We start from the raw sequence: 17,469 nt of genomic DNA, 5'->3' as shown, positions 1-17,469 counted from the left end.
GGATGAAGGGCCCTCCGTTGTTCATCTGGTTTCCTTTTGGCAAGCTTCTGGGATGTTTCCCCTTGGGGTGATAACGGATGAAGCTGCGATGGGTTTTCTTGTACAGGTCTTCTTGTGCACGTGGGTTTTCGTTTCACTTGAGGGGATCCCCAGGAGTGGAATTACTGAATCTTAACATAGATGAATGTTTAACGTTATAAAAAACCTGCCAAACTGTTTTCCCAAGTGCGTGTGGCATCTCCTGCTTCCACCAGCAACGGAGGAGCCTCCTTGTTCTTCCGCGTGCTCAGCAACATTTACTGTTCTCGGTCTTGCCAACCCAGTCATTCCAGTCTGTACGTAGCGTTACGTCACTGCAGCTTCTTTCAGAAATACTTTTACTGAGATATAATTTCCGTACCCTACCGTTGACCCGCGCGGTCGTACAATCGGTGGCTTTAACTCTAGTCTCGATGTGCACTCCCGTCAGCACCATCACTTTTAGGACACTTTTGTTACCCCAGGCTGGGTAATGCACTCCTTGGCCTTCACCCCCTTCTTTAATCTCCCTCCTTACACCCTCCAAGCCTTAGGCCACCCTTAATCTATTCCATTTTTATAGATTTCCCCGTCCTGGACATTTTCTGTAAACGGGATAAGCGGTGTGTGGTCTTTTGCGGCAGGTTTCTCTCACTTAGCCTTGTGTTTTTGAAGTTCACGTACATTGCGCCGTGTACCAGAGCTTCATCAGTACTCTTACTGCTGAATAATAGTCTTTTGTAAAAACACACCACACCTTACGTGTCCATTAGTCATTTGATGGGCATTTGGGTTGTCTCCACTTTTTCTGTCGTGAGTACTGCCGGATGAATACTGGTGTACAGGTTTCTGTGGGGACATATGTTTCCATTTCTCTTGGGTACACACCTGAGTGGAACTGCTGATCAGATGGTGACGCCAGGTTTAGCCCTCGAGGAGCTGCCCAAATGTTTTCCAAAGTGGCTGTACCATTTCACATTCTCACCAGCAGTGCATGGGGGTACACACTTGTTGCTGTCTTTTTAAAGAAACCCTCCTAATGGGTATAAAGTATGTCATGATGGTTTTGACCTGCATTTCCCTGATGGCTAATGAGACTGAGCATCTTTTCTTGTGCTTAGAGGCCATTCTCCATTGGAGAAGTGCCCATTCAATTTTTACTTGGGTCATCTGTCTTTTTATTATGGAGTTGCAAGCGTTCTTTGTATGTTCTGTGCAGAAGTCCCTTATTAGACATGCGATAAGCAAACATTGCCTCCCATTCTGTGGGCTGTCTTTTCTTTTTCTTGATAAGATCCTCTGAAGCACGAAAGTTTTTGATCTTGACAAAGCCCAAATTATCTATTTTTTCTTATTTCTTAGGTGTAATATCTGAGACTAGTGATGTTGAGCAATTTTGTTGTGCTTATTGGTCCATTTCCACATCTTCTTTTGTGATGTGTCTATTCAAATCTTTTGCCATTTTTCTTATTGAGGTGTTTATCTTCTTATGTGCTGTGATATATGCCCCCATTCTCTGACTTATCTCTTTGTATTCTTAATATTTTTTGATAGCAGAAAATTTAACTTTTGTGAAGTCTAATTTATCCATTTTCCCCCTATGATTATTGTTTTTTGTGTTCTGTCCAAAAAAATCATTTTCTACCAGAGGGTTACAAAGATATTGTCCTGTGGCCTTATATAAAAACTTTATGGTTGTGGGTTTTACATTTAGCACTACGATCAAATTAATTTTTGTACATAAAGTGTGTTGAAGTTGAGGTTCATTTATTCTGTATGGATATACAGTTGTTGCAGCAGTGTTTGTTAAAGATACATTCCCTTCCATGCTGTATTGACCAGGGAGCTTGGTAAAAAAAAAAAAAATAACAAAAACAAAAACAAAAGAAAACAAAAACCAGTTAACCATATATGTGCTGGTGTATTTCTGAAATGTCTAGTTGATTTCATTGATCCACACTGTGTTTACTATTGTAGCTTTATAGTTACTCCTGAAATAAAATAGTTTCTTCCCTCCAACCCTGTTCTTCTTTTTCAAGATTGTTTTTGTCATTCTAGGCAGTTTGTATTTCCACTTACATTTTAGAATCAGCTAATCTATTTCTTAAAAAAAAAAAAACTGTTGGATTTTTATAGGGATTAATCTACAGAGCCACATTGAGTCTTCCCATCCATGAACATAGTATATATGTTTCTTATTCCCTCTAGTTCTTTAAGAACTTTTAAATTTCTATCAACAATGCTTTATTGTTTTTAGTGCAGATATCCTGCAAATATTTTCTCAGATTTATTCCTTTCTGTATGATTTTGTGATGCTATTTCAAAAATATATTTAAAATATATTGTTTTCCAATTGTTCTTTAATAGTATACAGAAGGAATTTTTCTTATCTTGACCTTGAATCCTTGACTTCTTTAAATTCTCTTACCAATATTTGTGATTTGGGGTAGAATTCATAGAGTTTTTCATATGCACAATTATGTCTTCTGCAAATAATAGCAGTTTTTCTTTTCCTATCTTTATGCATTTCATTTCTTTTTCTTGCTATTATAGTAGCTAGGATTTTAAGTGTAATGTTGAATGGAAGAGGCAAGAGCACACATGCTTGCCTGTTCCCTTATCTTAGGAAAAAAGGATCTAATATTTCACCATAAGTATAATATTAGCTGCAGGCTTTTTGTAGATATTCTTTAACAAGTTAATGAAGTTTCCTTCTATTCCTAGTTTTCTAAGAGACTCCTATTTTGAATCCCACCCCCAGCTTTAACAACAGTATTGAGCCCTCTTACTGTTTCCTTCTGCCACAATCAGTATGACCCAAATGCAGTTACTTCTCTTATTCTCAGCAACCAGCTCTGTGCCTAAAGTTTCCCATACATTTCCCTCCTATTAGGCCCCATGAAACAGATGAAAGATGGTAGCAGGGTCCTGGTCTCAAGGAGCTTGGAGTTTGATAGGAGAGATAAGATACATGCAGGTAATTATTCATAAGTCTGTGTAAGAAGGGCCACAAATGATGCCATAAACTCTCAGGAGCCCCCAAGTAGGAGGGAGAGAATGTCCAGCAGTGGTGAAATTGAGGGAAAGCTTTAAGAAACAGATGGAGTTGAATTTGCCTTGAATAATAACTAATATTTGGACAGGCAGAGTAGAGGGGAAGAAAAAGTTGGGAAGATGGAACATGATGGATGGCTCCATGGTAGAGCCACCTTCATGCACAGTTAAGGGTCCAGCCCTCAAGAAACTCTGGATCTTCTCCCTTGAAGAGTAACGCTGTGGTTGGTAGGGGAATGAAGTAAAGAGACAGTGCAGAGCAAGCCTGAAGAGGAGTAGCACGTGCACAGACTCCTTCCCTACGCCCAGCACTCCCGAACTTTGACAAGACCAGCTGTCCATAACTGAAACACCTAGGCTCATTCAAGACTTTTGCACTGGCCAGGGAGCCAGGACTGGAACGGAGGTGCTAGGGACTGGAACGGAGGTGCTAGGGACTGGCCAGGGAGCTGGCCTGACCCTCAGACCAATGGCCCACAGAGGAGCTCCTTAGGCCTCCTCCCAGGCAATCCCAGGTGCCTCTCTTCCTGAGAAGCCAATCGTTGAAACAGAACTCCTTTCCTCCTCTTCTCAGAGGAGGGATCCTGGGAGAGTATCTGGGGAGGCCTGGGTGTGGAAGGAGGCTGGGAGAATGCATGCCCTGTCTGGTTCTGAGCTTACTCTCATGAGAAGGCACCACAGGCCCAGAAAGACAGGCGGCATGAGGGACAGGTCAGTGAGGTCAGAACATCTCAGGGACCCAGGATTCTGGGAAGGGACTTTAACTTTGGGCTCTAGCATCACACTTGAGGGCTCGGCTCCTGCCTGGCTGCTGGGACCAGAGACAAGTGCCTCAGTCGCTCAGAATCTCACTTTCCTCATCTTTAAAAGGTCACAACAGTCACCCCACCTCCTGGGGTCGCTGTCAGGATGAAATCAATCAATCCTTGTGACTTGGCTTGTGGTAAAAATGCGATACCTGTTCGGTATTTGTGCTGCCCGCACCAGTCAGTCCTCTGGCCTGCGTCCGTGTGAAAGCACATGCCTGCGCTTCCTGCCTTTTTCCTGGAAGGCGATCCCCAAATGACAGCTGGCCCTCTGAACAGTCCCCAGAACCTCCCGCACACGTCCCGGACGCGTGGGCATAGGGATGGGATCCCACCCCCCCCTCCCCCCCGCCGCGCGGTGCCTGGCGGTGACTGTCCCCTGCTGGGCGCGCCCAGTGGCACAACGCCGTGCGCGCGTGCAGGTCCACACACGCGCACACACACGTGGATGTGCGTGCGTGTGCCGATCGCCGGCCCGCGGGCCCAGAGACCCGCGAGCTGCGAGGGCTCCGGTTAGCGCGGCGGGGCCGGTGGGCGGAGCGGGGCCATTGTTCCGCAGCGGCTCCCGGCCCCGCGCCCGCTGGGGAGCCAGGCGGGACCCCGGCGGCCCCCTCGGCTCCGGACCCCGGTTCCGAAGCCACGTCTGCCCTCCCACGCGTCTCTGGGAGCCCCGAGCCGCACGACGTGCTCGGGCCCGGGGCTTCCTGGGTGTTGCCGGGGAGACTCCCCAGGGGCCCATCCACCCGCGGGGTGGGGGGTGCCCACCCCCCGCTCCCCACTCCCGGCCCCGGTCCTCTCCCGCGCGCGGAGGGAAAGCTCCCGAGCGCCTCCGAGGCCGCGGGATGCCGGGCACAGGCCCAGCGGCCAGTGGAAGCGGAGCCGAGAAGGAGAGAGAGGGGAGGGAGAGCGAGAGGCTCCCGGCAGAGAGAACAGCAGATAGCGCCAAGCCAATGGCAACCGCTGGGGAATCTCCTGCCTGGGCCTTGGTTCTGTGATCTTTGTCCCCAGGTGTCACCCAGCAAGCAATCAGTGAAATCTCTGGCCCTGGCCCTGGTCCTAAGACCTTTCTCCCCAGGTGTCACCCAGCTTGTCAGCCCCCCAGTCATGCACTCTGCCCAGAGACATTACCTGTTCCTGGCCACACTACGTGATCTGCAGACATACCCTCGGGACAGAAAGGTAGTAACCTGGCCAAAGGCCCTTCCCCCGTAAGGAACCCGTACAGGTGAGCATTTATGCGCACACACACACACACACACACACACATTCGCACACACTCTGCTACCCTGTGCTTCGCGGGGGAGAACCTCCAGGAGAAGGGCTGGAGAGAAAGTCATGGCTCTACAGTGTTATGGACACACTGACTGCTGGTAACACGGAGCTGCTGGAGAAGAACACTGCCTCTTAAACACAAAGGTCACTCAGCAGGGGACCGTGGTGCCATCTGTCAGGCTTGGAGTCTATGAGGCACCACCTTGGAAGATCCCACAGAGGGAAGGGCACTTTAGAGATTCGTGCCCTCCGTGTTCCTAAATTCATCTATGGCCCTTACCATGTTCACTCTTTTTTTTTTTTTAAGAGAATTTATTTACTTATTTCAGAGAGAGAGAGAGAGCAAGCACAAGGAGGGTAGGGGAGGAAGGTCAGACGGAGAGGGAGAAGGAAGCTCCCCTCTGAGAAGGGAGCCTGACACAGGGCTCCATCCCAGGGCCCCTGGTTCATGACCTGAGCCAAACACAAATGCTTAACCAAAAGAGCCATCCAGTCCCCCCTCCGTGCTCACCCTTACTGGCCCCATGGGATTTAGCACCACCATCCCCTCCAGGGAGTCTTCCCTGATTCTCCCAACCTCATCTACTGTGTGCCTCTTCTCATTCTGTGCTAAGCTCCATCATCCAGTCATAACGTTCTCCTCCACTATGGTGATCGCCCAGGGTCAGGAGCTCCTTATGACCTCAGCACTTAGCACTGTGCCTAGGACCATGTGACGCTCCATAAACGTTCACTGAAGGTGTGAACCAACATAGTCATGCAGGTGTGGGGCCCCATCCCTTAGTCCACTCAAGTACCTCCAGAAGCCAGTGGTGCCAGGACAGGATCCAGAAGGGCAGACCAGCCTGGCCACCTCTCCTCTGGGAAGGAAGAGGGGAGCCCACTCACTCTAGCTCTCCTGGTTGTCTGCTGCCTGGGACTCAGCTTGGGCCAAGGGACAGGGAAGATTCCAAAGCCCAAGAGGGTCTCTCCCCCATCTCTCCACACGGAGAACTGGCTGGGGCAAGCGCTGGGCCAGTGCAAGAGCTGGCTCCCCTCCCTTCTCCACACTGACTGTATCCCATGGGAAAGCCTGGGCTCAGGGCTGTGAGGACATTGTGTACAGCGCTGGCCTCTTGCCCAGCTGCCACGATGCCATGGGCAGTGTGGATGGACAAATACGTGGGGCTGGTAGGATCCCAACTTGTGTCGGTGTGCTTGTTTATTTGAGCAAGCTGACATTTTAATCTCAGGACCTAGAAGGGTTGAAGCCACAGCAGCTGGGAGAAGGCTTGGGTCCAGCACCTATAGGTCATGGGGGAGGAGAGGGGCCTAGGCTTTGTGACTCATGGGGTAGGGACTTAGGTCAAGGGAATGTATTATCTTTACTTATGTACACCCAGAGTTGACTTAGATCTGTGTTTTGAAGTGTCAAAGGGTGAGGAAAGAGAAGGCAAGAAGGCCAGAGCTAGAGGGCAGCTGGGCCAGGGGACAGTGGTGAGTTGCCTGAGTGCCTCTGGGGCTCCCAGCCAGTCCTCCTGGGGCTTTCCCTCCCTAGGCTCAGAGCCTCATGGATGTTGCCGGCCTCTCCTTGCAGGGAGCCCAGAAGGGCAAAAGGAAGGGAATGTCAAGGGGGCTGTCCAGGTTGCATGAGGATCTGTGAGCCTACCTCCCCTCAGCCCCGCACCCCCATTTGACATCTGGCTGGGGACACTCACAGACCCGCAAGGTAGGCGTTCCACAAGGACCAGACCCCATCACTGAGCTGCAGCTCCATCTTGCCCTTCCTTTCTGCAGCTTAATGTGCCATAAGTCCATGGATGTGTCCCCAAGCCCCCTCTCGCTGAATGGGTCAAGAAAAGAGAACAGGGAGGCCAAGACTGTCCCCAGGGCTGGGGCCCATCCATGTCATGAGTCAGCATTCATGAGACTCACAAGATGTCCTGGGATGAAGGTCACTCGTGTGCAGAAAGCCCTCCACAGGGACCCTCATCCTGTCCCCAAACACCTGGGAGATTGACGTCCCCCTGGGAGGAAGCACATGATGATCCAAGTCTGCTTGCCCCCATTTCACAGAGGAGAAACTGCGGGACAAAGCATTGAGAGAACAAGTCTGGGAGTCGAGTTGGAAGAAGGAAACAGGCTCTGGAATCTTGCTAGCTTCCCTCCTCCCAAGTGGCAGCTCATGACTAGAGTGTCACCCCCTTGCCTAACTGTGGCCTAGAGAAAGACGCTGAAACCTACAAAGGGGGTGATTTTGATGGCCACAATGCAACGCAGGGTCAGTACCACGATGCCCAGGACCTGGGGTCTTCCACATGAGTCCAGGAAGCAGAGACCAGCACACAGTGCGTGCCCAGACGTTTCAGAACCCTCGGCCAGGCCATGTCAGAGTCCCCAGAGGGACTGCCTTGACAGACATGGCAGCTGATTTTGCAGCAAAGAGTGACTCACAGCCACAGGAGGTGAGACAGGGAGAAGCAGCAAGGCTACTGCTTCTTCAAAGCCCAGGAAAGCTCTGGGAAGGGAGACCCCCCCTCTCCCCTCCACCAAGGCCTGGAAGCCTCCCCTTCCAGGGAGATCATGGCTTCCCAGGGAAGTCTATCCCCTATCAGTGGGCCCCTTACACCAGGAAGCCCAAAGCCATGCTTGGGGCCATGAGGTCATGAACGGGAGGCCGATGCCACTGAGAGGGGCCTGCACGTTTGGGAGACAGACCAGTCTCTCTCATCTCCTCTGACAGTGACCTGCTTGGGGTCATGTCCTTTCTTTGTCAGGGAGACGAATTTTGACAGGACAGTCAACATCTTTGCCCTCTCAGCGGTGGGAAGAGGCAGAAGGGTCCTCTGACGGTCCACCCTGCCATCAGGCATCCCTAGGAGACAAAGATCAAATAAATGCAACAGCGCTGGGCGTCGTTCAGCTGCCAGGACTCTGAAGGGAAGCAAGAGCAAGTCAGAGTCAGGGCGCAGAATTCCTCAGGAAGGTCCTTTTCCCTGAGAGAGGCGGGGAAGGTTGGGAGGTCACATGGGGAAACTCGGGCGGGCAGCTCTGGTGAGCTCTGCCCCCAGGCTGTCCCTGCAACTGCGTGCAATCTGGAAATCAACGTCACCTGATGGAGGTTCTGCCCACTGTGGGCCAGGCTCTGAGCCCATCCAGGAGGGCGAGTCTTGATTACAATACTTGGCCCTCAGAGGGGAGCCAGGAAAGTCATAGGCTAGTGGGAGCTCAGCTAGGAAATTTCTAAGGCCCAAACACTGAAGCACCAGGCTTAGAGGGCAAGAGGACAGCAAAAGAAAAGAAGGGAGGGAGGGAGGGAGGGAGCAGGGCGCGAGCCACCGCGTCTGCTCAGCGGCCAGCGTCTGTGCCGCGCACGATTTGGGGAATCGTCCGTGCTGCCGCATGTCTCTGCTGTCCATTCTCTTCCGTCCGGAGTGTCTGTGCCGGATGAAGGGCCCTCCGTTGTTCATCTGGTTTCCTTTTGGCAAGCTTCTGGGATGTTTCCCCTTGGGGTGATAACGGATGAAGCTGCGATGGGTTTTCTTGTACAGGTCTTCTTGTGCACGTGGGTTTTCGTTTCACTTGAGGGGATCCCCAGGAGTGGAATTACTGAATCTTAACATAGATGAATGTTTAACGTTATAAAAAACCTGCCAAACTGTTTTCCCAAGTGCGTGTGGCATCTCCTGCTTCCACCAGCAACGGAGGAGCCTCCTTGTTCTTCCGCGTGCTCAGCAACATTTACTGTTCTCGGTCTTGCCAACCCAGTCATTCCAGTCTGTACGTAGCGTTACGTCACTGCAGCTTCTTTCAGAAATACTTTTACTGAGATATAATTTCCGTACCCTACCGTTGACCCGCGCGGTCGTACAATCGGTGGCTTTAACTCTAGTCTCGATGTGCACTCCCGTCAGCACCATCACTTTTAGGACACTTTTGTTACCCCAGGCTGGGTAATGCACTCCTTGGCCTTCACCCCCTTCTTTAATCTCCCTCCTTACACCCTCCAAGCCTTAGGCCACCCTTAATCTATTCCATTTTTATAGATTTCCCCGTCCTGGACATTTTCTGTAAACGGGATAAGCGGTGTGTGGTCTTTTGCGGCAGGTTTCTCTCACTTAGCCTTGTGTTTTTGAAGTTCACGTACATTGCGCCGTGTACCAGAGCTTCATCAGTACTCTTACTGCTGAATAATAGTCTTTTGTAAAAACACACCACACCTTACGTGTCCATTAGTCATTTGATGGGCATTTGGGTTGTCTCCACTTTTTCTGTCGTGAGTACTGCCGGATGAATACTGGTGTACAGGTTTCTGTGGGGACATATGTTTCCATTTCTCTTGGGTACACACCTGAGTGGAACTGCTGATCAGATGGTGACGCCAGGTTTAGCCCTCGAGGAGCTGCCCAAATGTTTTCCAAAGTGGCTGTACCATTTCACATTCTCACCAGCAGTGCATGGGGGTACACACTTGTTGCTGTCTTTTTAAAGAAACCCTCCTAATGGGTATAAAGTATGTCATGATGGTTTTGACCTGCATTTCCCTGATGGCTAATGAGACTGAGCATCTTTTCTTGTGCTTAGAGGCCATTCTCCATTGGAGAAGTGCCCATTCAATTTTTACTTGGGTCATCTGTCTTTTTATTATGGAGTTGCAAGCGTTCTTTGTATGTTCTGTGCAGAAGTCCCTTATTAGACATGCGATAAGCAAACATTGCCTCCCATTCTGTGGGCTGTCTTTTCTTTTTCTTGATAAGATCCTCTGAAGCACGAAAGTTTTTGATCTTGACAAAGTCCAAATTATCTATTTTTTCTTATATCTTAGGTGTAATATCTGAGACTAGTGATGTTGAGCAATTTTGATGTGCTTATTAGTCCATTTTTGTATCTTCTTTTGTGATGTGTCTATTCAAATCTTTTGCCATTTTTCTTATTGAGGTTTTTATCTTCATATGTGCTGTGATATATGTCCCCGTTCTCTGGCTTATCTATTTGTTTTCTTAATTTTTTTTTAAAGATTTTATTTATTTATTTGACAGAGAGAGAGAGACAGCCAGCGAGAGAGGGAACACAGGCAGGGGGAGTGGGAGAGGAAGAAGCAGGCTCCCAGCGGAAGAGCCTGACTTGGGGCTCGATCCCAGAACTCCGGGATCACGCCCTGAGCCGAAGGCAGACGCTTAACGACTGAGCCACCCAGGCACCCCATCTGAATATTTTTTTGATATCAGAAAATTTAACTTTCATGAAGTCTAAATTTTCCCTTTTTTCCCCTATGATTATTGCTTTTTGTGTTCTGTCCAAAAAACCTTTTTCTACCAGAGGGTCACAAAGATATTGTCCTGTGGCCTCACATACACGCTTTTTGGTTGTGGGTTTTGCATTTAGCACTATGATCAAATTAATTTTTGTGCATGAAGTGAGTTTCAGGTTCACTCATTCTTCATGGATATATAGCTGTTGCAGCAAATTCTGTCTTTTTTCTTTTTTTATTTGGAGGGAAAGAGAATGAGAGTGGGCATGGTGCAGGTGGGAGGACAAGGAGGAGGAAGAGAATCTTTTTTTATATATATATAGATTTTATTTATTTATTTGACAGAGAGAAAGAAAGTGAGAGAGCACTAGCTGGGGGAGCAGTAGAGGCAAGGGAGAAGCAGGCACCCTGCTCAGAAGGGAGCCTGATGTGGGGCTCCATCCCAGGACCCCGGGATCATAACCTGAGCCCAAGGCAGATGCTTAACCGACTGAGCCACCCAGGCGCCCAGGAAGAGAATCTTTAAATTAGAGACTTCACACTTGGCTGGAAACCTGACCCAGGGCTTGATCTCAGAACCTGAGGTCATTACCTGACCTAAGCTGAAGGCACCCCACAGCAATATTCATTAAAGAGATTTTCCCTTCCATGTTGTATTGACTTGGAAGCTTGGTTAAAAAAAAAAAAATCAGTTAACCATATATGTACTGGTGTGTTCCTGAAATTTCTAGTTCATTTCATTGATCTATTTGTCTCTACTTTTGCTAATACCACACTGTCTTGACTACTCTAGCTTTACAGTAAGTCATGAAATAAAATAATTCAATTCTTCCAACTTTCTTATTTTTCAGAATTTTTTTTAGCTATTCTAGATCCTTTATATTTTTGCTTAAATTTTATCATGCGCTCATCCATTTTCTCAAAGAAACCTGTTGGGGGCGCCAGGGTGACAGTAGGTTGAGAGTCCAACTCTTGGTTTTGGCAGGTCCTGATCTCAGTGTTGGGTGATGGAGACTGAATGGGGCTCTGCCTGAGTGCGGAGTCTGCTTGGGATTCTCTCTCTCTCCCTCTCCCTCTGCCCCACCCATTTGTGTGCTCTCGCTCTCGCTCTCTCTCAAATAAATAAATCTTAAAAAAAAAAGAAGAAGAAGAAATCTGTTGGATTTTTATAGGGATTAAGGTAATCTATAGAACAATATTGAGTCTTCCCATCCATGAACATAGTATACATTCATTTCTTTTTTTCCCTCCAGTTCTTTAGGAATTTTAAAATTTCTCTCATAAACGTTTTCTAATTTTCTGTGTAGAGATCCTGCAAATATTTTGTTAGAGTTATTCTGTTTATTATTTGTTAGATTTATTTTGTATGTGATATATTTGATACCATTTCAAAGAACAAATTTTAAATTTTATTCTCCAGTTGTTTTTTAATAGTATATAGAGTGGAATTATTTTTTTGTATTAACTTTGTATCCTTGACCTTTCTGGATTCTCCTACCAATTTTGGGGTGTGTGTGTGTATTCCATTGGGTTTTTCATATATACAATTATGTTTTCTGAAAATAATGACAGTTTTACTTTTTTCTTTTCTTTTTCTTTTTTTTTTTTTAAGTAATCTCTATGACCAACGTGGGGCTCCAGAGTTGCATGCCTAGGACTGAGCCAGTCAGACACTTCTTTTTCTATCTTTTGCCTTTCAATTTCTTTTTCTTGCCTATTGTACTAGCTAGGATTTTAAGCACAATATTGAATAGAAGTGGTGAGAGCAGACATGTTTGCCTGCTTCTCTCTCTTAGAGAAAAGGGATTTAATATTTCACCATTAAGTATAATATTAGCTGCAGGTCTTTTGTGGATATTCTTTATCAGGTTAGGGAGGTTTCCTTCTGTTCTTAGTTTTCCAAGAGATTTTTATTTTGGAGCTGAGAAATTTATCCCTCCCATCCTCCTGCTCCTATACCCTGGCTTTAACAACAGTACTGAGCACCCTTAGTACTTCCTTCTGACACAACAGTATGACCCCAATGTCCGTTAACTCCCTTACTTTTAGCAACCAGCTCAGTTGTTTAAGGTTTCCTATTCACTTCCCTCTTAAAAGGCCCAATGAAAGAACACAGCAGGGTCCTGGTCTCAAGGAGCTTGGACTTTGATAGGAGAGATAAGCTACATGCAGGTAATTATTCTTAAGTCCATGGAAGATGTGCCAAAAATGATGGAGCCCTCTGGAAGCCCCAGTGAAAAAGAGAGAGCATATCCTGCAACGGTAAGATCAGGGGACACTTTAAGAAAGGGATGGGGCTTGAATTTGCCTTGAAAAATGACTAATAGTTAGACAGGAAGAGTAGAGGGGAAGAAAAAGCTGGGAAGATGGAGGATGTTTAGAAACCAGCAAGTGCTGTTTGAGGAAGGTGTAACATACACCAAACAGGCAGTGAGAATTAAGGCCAGAACAGGAAGGTCAGGGTCCAATCATGGAGTACTTTGAATAGCTAAAATTAGGGAGACTTGGGGTGCCTGGGTGGCTCAGTCCTTAAGTGTCTGCCTTCGGCTCAGGGCGTGATCCTGGCATTCTGGTATCGAGCCCCACATCAGGCTCCTTCACTGGGAGCCTGCTTCTCCCTCTCCCACTCCCCCTGCTTGTGTTCCCTCTCTTGCTGGCTGTCTCTCTTTCTCTCAAATAAATAAATAAAATCTTTTAAAAAATAAAATAAAATTAGGGAGCCTAGATGTAAATGAAATAATTGCAACTCACTATGTGTGTCCAGTAGTGTATGAATCACCTTAATAAATTACTTAATATTCACAACAATTTTGCAAAACCAAGATTATCACCCTTTTACAAATGAGGAAATTGAAGCTCACAGAACAAAGTAAATTGCCGAAGGTTACCAGGCGTCTCAGTGAATTTCAGAACCAGGATCTCAGCCTAACATTTTTTCCTCCTTTCTAAAATAATGTTTTACAGCAGTGCCTGGGTGGCTCAGTCAGTTAAAGAGCTGCCTTTGGCTTAGGTCATGCTCCCAGGATCCTGGGATTGAGCCCTGCATTGGGCTCCCTGCTCAGCGGAGAGCCAGCTTCTCCCCCTGCCTGCAGTTCTCACTGCTTGTGTGCTCTCTCTCTCTCTCTCTCCCTCTCTGACAAATACATAAATAAAATCTTAAAAAAAACCTAATGTTTTACATAGTTGAGATCACATAAATATATGTTTTTTCCTCCCTCATTAACATTATAGCATGAACATGTTGCCCTGTCTTCGATGTGCTTCTTGGGGTTTCTGGGTGGCTCAGGTGGTTAAGCGTCTAACTTTGGCTCAGGTCCTGATCCCAGGGTCCTGGGATGGAGCCCCACATCAGGCTCCCTGCTCAGCAGGGAGTCTGCTTCTCCATCTCCCTCTCCCACCGCCCCCCACTCGTGTGCATGTGCTCTCTCTCTCAAATAAATAAATAAAATCTCTTAAAAAATGCTTCTTACACAATATTTTTATTGGTGTTGGCTGCATAAAGCTACAGCATCATTCACAGTTTTTGTAATATTTTTAAAAAGATTTATTTATTTGAGAGACAGCCCACAAGCAGGGCAAGGGGCAGAGGGAGAGAACCTCAAGCAGACTCCCCATTGAGTGTGGAGCCCAAGGCTGGGCTTGATCTTACAACCCTGAGGTCATGGCCTGAGCCAAAACCAAGAGAGGCCGCTCAACTGACTGAGACACCCCGGCGTCCCAACCAGTTTTTGTAATATTACATTTTGTAAGTTTTTTAAAAGAGTTATAGAGAAAGAAAGAGCAGGAGCAGGGAGAGGCAGAGGGAGAGAGACAATCTCAAGCAGGCTCCAAACCCAGCGTGAAGCCTGACTTGGGACCTGATGCGGGGGCTCATTCTCATGACCCGAGATCAGGACCTGAGCAGAAACCAAGAGTTGGTCACCGAACTGAGTGAGCCACTCTGGCAGCCCATATACTGTGATAAGTATGGGTGAATCAATTTATCCTCCTACCAGCATCTAAGAGAATGCTTACCACATCTCATCCTCCCCAATAATATTGAATATTCTCAAGTCTTTGGTACTGATGAATACATATCATTATTATTTTATATTGAACGATTAGTGAAGTTTAACAATTTCCAAGTATTTGTTTGCATTTGTGTTCCCTAACGAAGTGCCAATTCAGTTCCTTCCCTCCTTTATCATTCTGAATTTCAGTGAAGTTTATCAGTCTGTATGAGCCCTTTGTATATAAAGGCTGTTGATGTTTTGCTGTCATAACTGTTGGGACAATTTATTTCTTTTGCTGTTAAAGCCTCTTGACCAAGAAATAAGCTGAGAATCCAAGTCGGTGTGTTGGCTTGATCATTGTTATTTGAGAGCCACTGTGTAACCAGTGCCTTACGAGTGCATGTGCTCTTTGCTCCAAGGAGAAACAAGTTCCCAGTTAGGGAAATAGAATAAAAATATTCTCCGATGATTAACTTGAGGTAGCTTTTTTTTTCCTTCTCTTTTCCAGTTTAAACACCTCTAAATTCTTCTGCTGGCAAAGGAAAATGGAGTGGTGGTTGAACTATCATTTAATTCTAAATTGTGTTCTCATCAGGTTTATGTCAAAAGTAGTGACATTTTCCCAAGGGTGTGTCTGAAGGACAATTGTAATGCTGACACATTGCTGCATTGAAATACTTCTCTGGGCCCAGGGGCACCTGGGTGGCTCAGTCAGGTGAGTGTCTGACTCTTGATTTCAGCTCAGGTCATGATCTCAGGGTCCTGGGATGGAGCCCCATGTCGGGCTCCCTGCTCAGTGGGGAGTCTGCTTGAGGATTCTCTCCTTCTCCCTCTGCCTCTCTCCTTGCTCATACTCTCTCAAGTATATAAATAAATCTTAAAAAAAAAACACAACAACAACCAAAAACACTTCTCTGGATCCATATATTACCAGGCTGTGCTGGTTAAGAGAACCTCAGGATTTCCAGGCTCAGAGTACCAGAATACCCAGAGAAACAGGAGGGAATCAAGGACTTTTGCAAACACAGATTGCATTCCGAACTGGGTTCTGAACATGAACAATTCTGTGCCTATACAAACCAGACGAAGAACACTTGAGAAAGGCTGAAGAACAGGCAGACCATTATGTGTGACTTCCTGTTTTGTTTTGTGTCTTTTAAGATTTTATTTATTTATTTGAGAGAGAGAGAGTGCACGTTAGCATGAGTAGGGGGGTTGGTTTGGGACAGGCAGAGGCACAAGCAGGCTCCCCTCTGAGCAGGGAGCCCGATGTGGGGCTCCATCCCAGGACCCTGAGAAAATGACCTGAGCCAAAGGCAGACACTTAACCGACTGAGCCGCTCAGGTGCCCCAATTATAAAAAAAATTATTTATCTTTATTATTTATTCATCTTTTATTTATTTGAGAGAGAGAGAACATGAGTGGGAGGGGCAGAGGGAGAGAGAATCTCAAGCAGACTCCAAACTGGGCCCAACAGGGAGCTGGATCTCACAACCCGAGATCAGAACTTGCGCTGAAACCAAGAGTCGAGCTTAACCGAATACGCCACCCAGGCATCCCACAAGTTACTGAATTTTAACATCCTGGGTGACACGGTCAATACCATGTGATATGCCCCAGATGAACTTCAGTGAGGAAGCCCCAGCTAGAGAACCAGAGGTCACCTTTCTATCATATTATCAACAACGACATGGACTCTGACCATTTCTCCCTGAAACTCTCTCCGGAATCCAGACCTTCCCTAGATTGCCAAAGTTTCCCCCACAGGGCAGCATCTTGTCATTAGAGAGAAATACAATACTCCAGTTCTACATTTGTCTTGGCAGGCCTTCCCTTTCTTTCTCTGGCAGAAAATGAACGATCTAGCTCCTGCACTAAGTAATAATGCCAGCAGAGGTCCAGGGTCCGGATGAAACAAGGTCAGCTGCGCTTAGGCACTTAGGAAGGAAAGCTGGTCTCCATGGTAGAGCCACCTTCATGCACAGTTAAGGGTCCAGCCCTCAAGAAACTCTGGATCTTCTCCCTTGAAGAGTAACGCTGTGGTTGGTAGGGGAATGAAGTAAAGAGACAGTGCAGAGCAAGCCTGAAGAGGAGTAGCACGTGCACAGACTCCTTCCCTACGCCCAGCACTCCCGAACTTTGACAAGACCAGCTGTCCATAACTGAAACACCTAGGCTCATTCAAGACTTTTGCACTGGCCAGGGAGCCAGGACCGGAACGGAGGTGCTAGGGACTGGCCAGGGAGCTGGCCTGACCCTCAGACCAATGGCCCACAGAGGAGCTCCTTAGGCCTCCTCCCAGGCAATCCCAGGTGCCTCTCTTCCTGAGAAGCCAATCGTTGAAACAGAACTCCTTTCCTCCTCTTCTCAGAGGAGGGATCCTGGGAGAGTATCTGGGGAGGCCTGGGTGTGGAAGGAGGCTGGGAGAATGCATGCCCTGTCTGGTTCTGAGCTTACTCTCATGAGAAGGCACCACAGGCCCAGAAAGACAGGCGGCATGAGGGACAGGTCAGTGAGGTCAGAACATCTCAGGGACCCAGGATTCTGGGAAGGGACTTTAACTTTGGGCTCTAGCATCACACTTGAGGGCTCGGCTCCTGCCTGGCTGCTGGGACCAGAGACAAGTGCCTCAGTCGCTCAGAATCTCACTTTCCTCATCTTTAAAAGGTCACAACAGTCACCCCACCTCCTGGGGTCGCTGTCAGGATGAAATCAATCAATCCTTGTGACTTGGCTTGTGGTAAAAATGCGATACCTGTTCGGTATTTGTGCTGCCCGCACCAGTCAGTCCTCTGGCCTGCGTCCGTGTGAAAGCACATGCCTGCGCTTCCTGCCTTTTTCCTGGAAGGCGATCCCCAAATGACAGCTGGCCCTCTGAACAGTCCCCAGAACCTCCCGCACACGTCCCGGACGCGTGGGCATAGGGATGGGATCCCACCCCCCCCCTCCCCCCCGCCGCGCGGTGCCTGGCGGTGACTGTCCCCTGCTGGGCGCGCCCAGTGGCACAACGCCGTGCGCGCGTGCAGGTCCACACACGCGCACACACACGTGGATGTGCGTGCGTGTGCCGATCGCCGGCCCGCGGGCCCCGAGACC

General features: G+C 47.8%; 1 long non-coding RNA gene across 1 annotated transcript in view; it reads right to left on the bottom strand.

Annotated features, from left to right (window-relative positions):
- Positions 1–17,469, bottom strand: part of LOC121099739 — a 106,450-nt gene that overhangs the window by 10,572 nt on the left and 78,409 nt on the right. The gene's annotated exons all lie outside the window — the stretch shown is intronic.

The sequence above is a fragment of the Ursus maritimus genome, unplaced genomic scaffold, assembly GCF_017311325.1.
Source record: "Ursus maritimus isolate PB19 unplaced genomic scaffold, ASM1731132v1 scaffold_7, whole genome shotgun sequence".
Classification (NCBI taxonomy): Eukaryota; Metazoa; Chordata; class Mammalia; order Carnivora; family Ursidae; genus Ursus; species Ursus maritimus.
The sequence above is the reverse complement of the archived record's forward strand: the minus strand, read 5'-3'. Positions and strand labels throughout refer to the sequence as shown.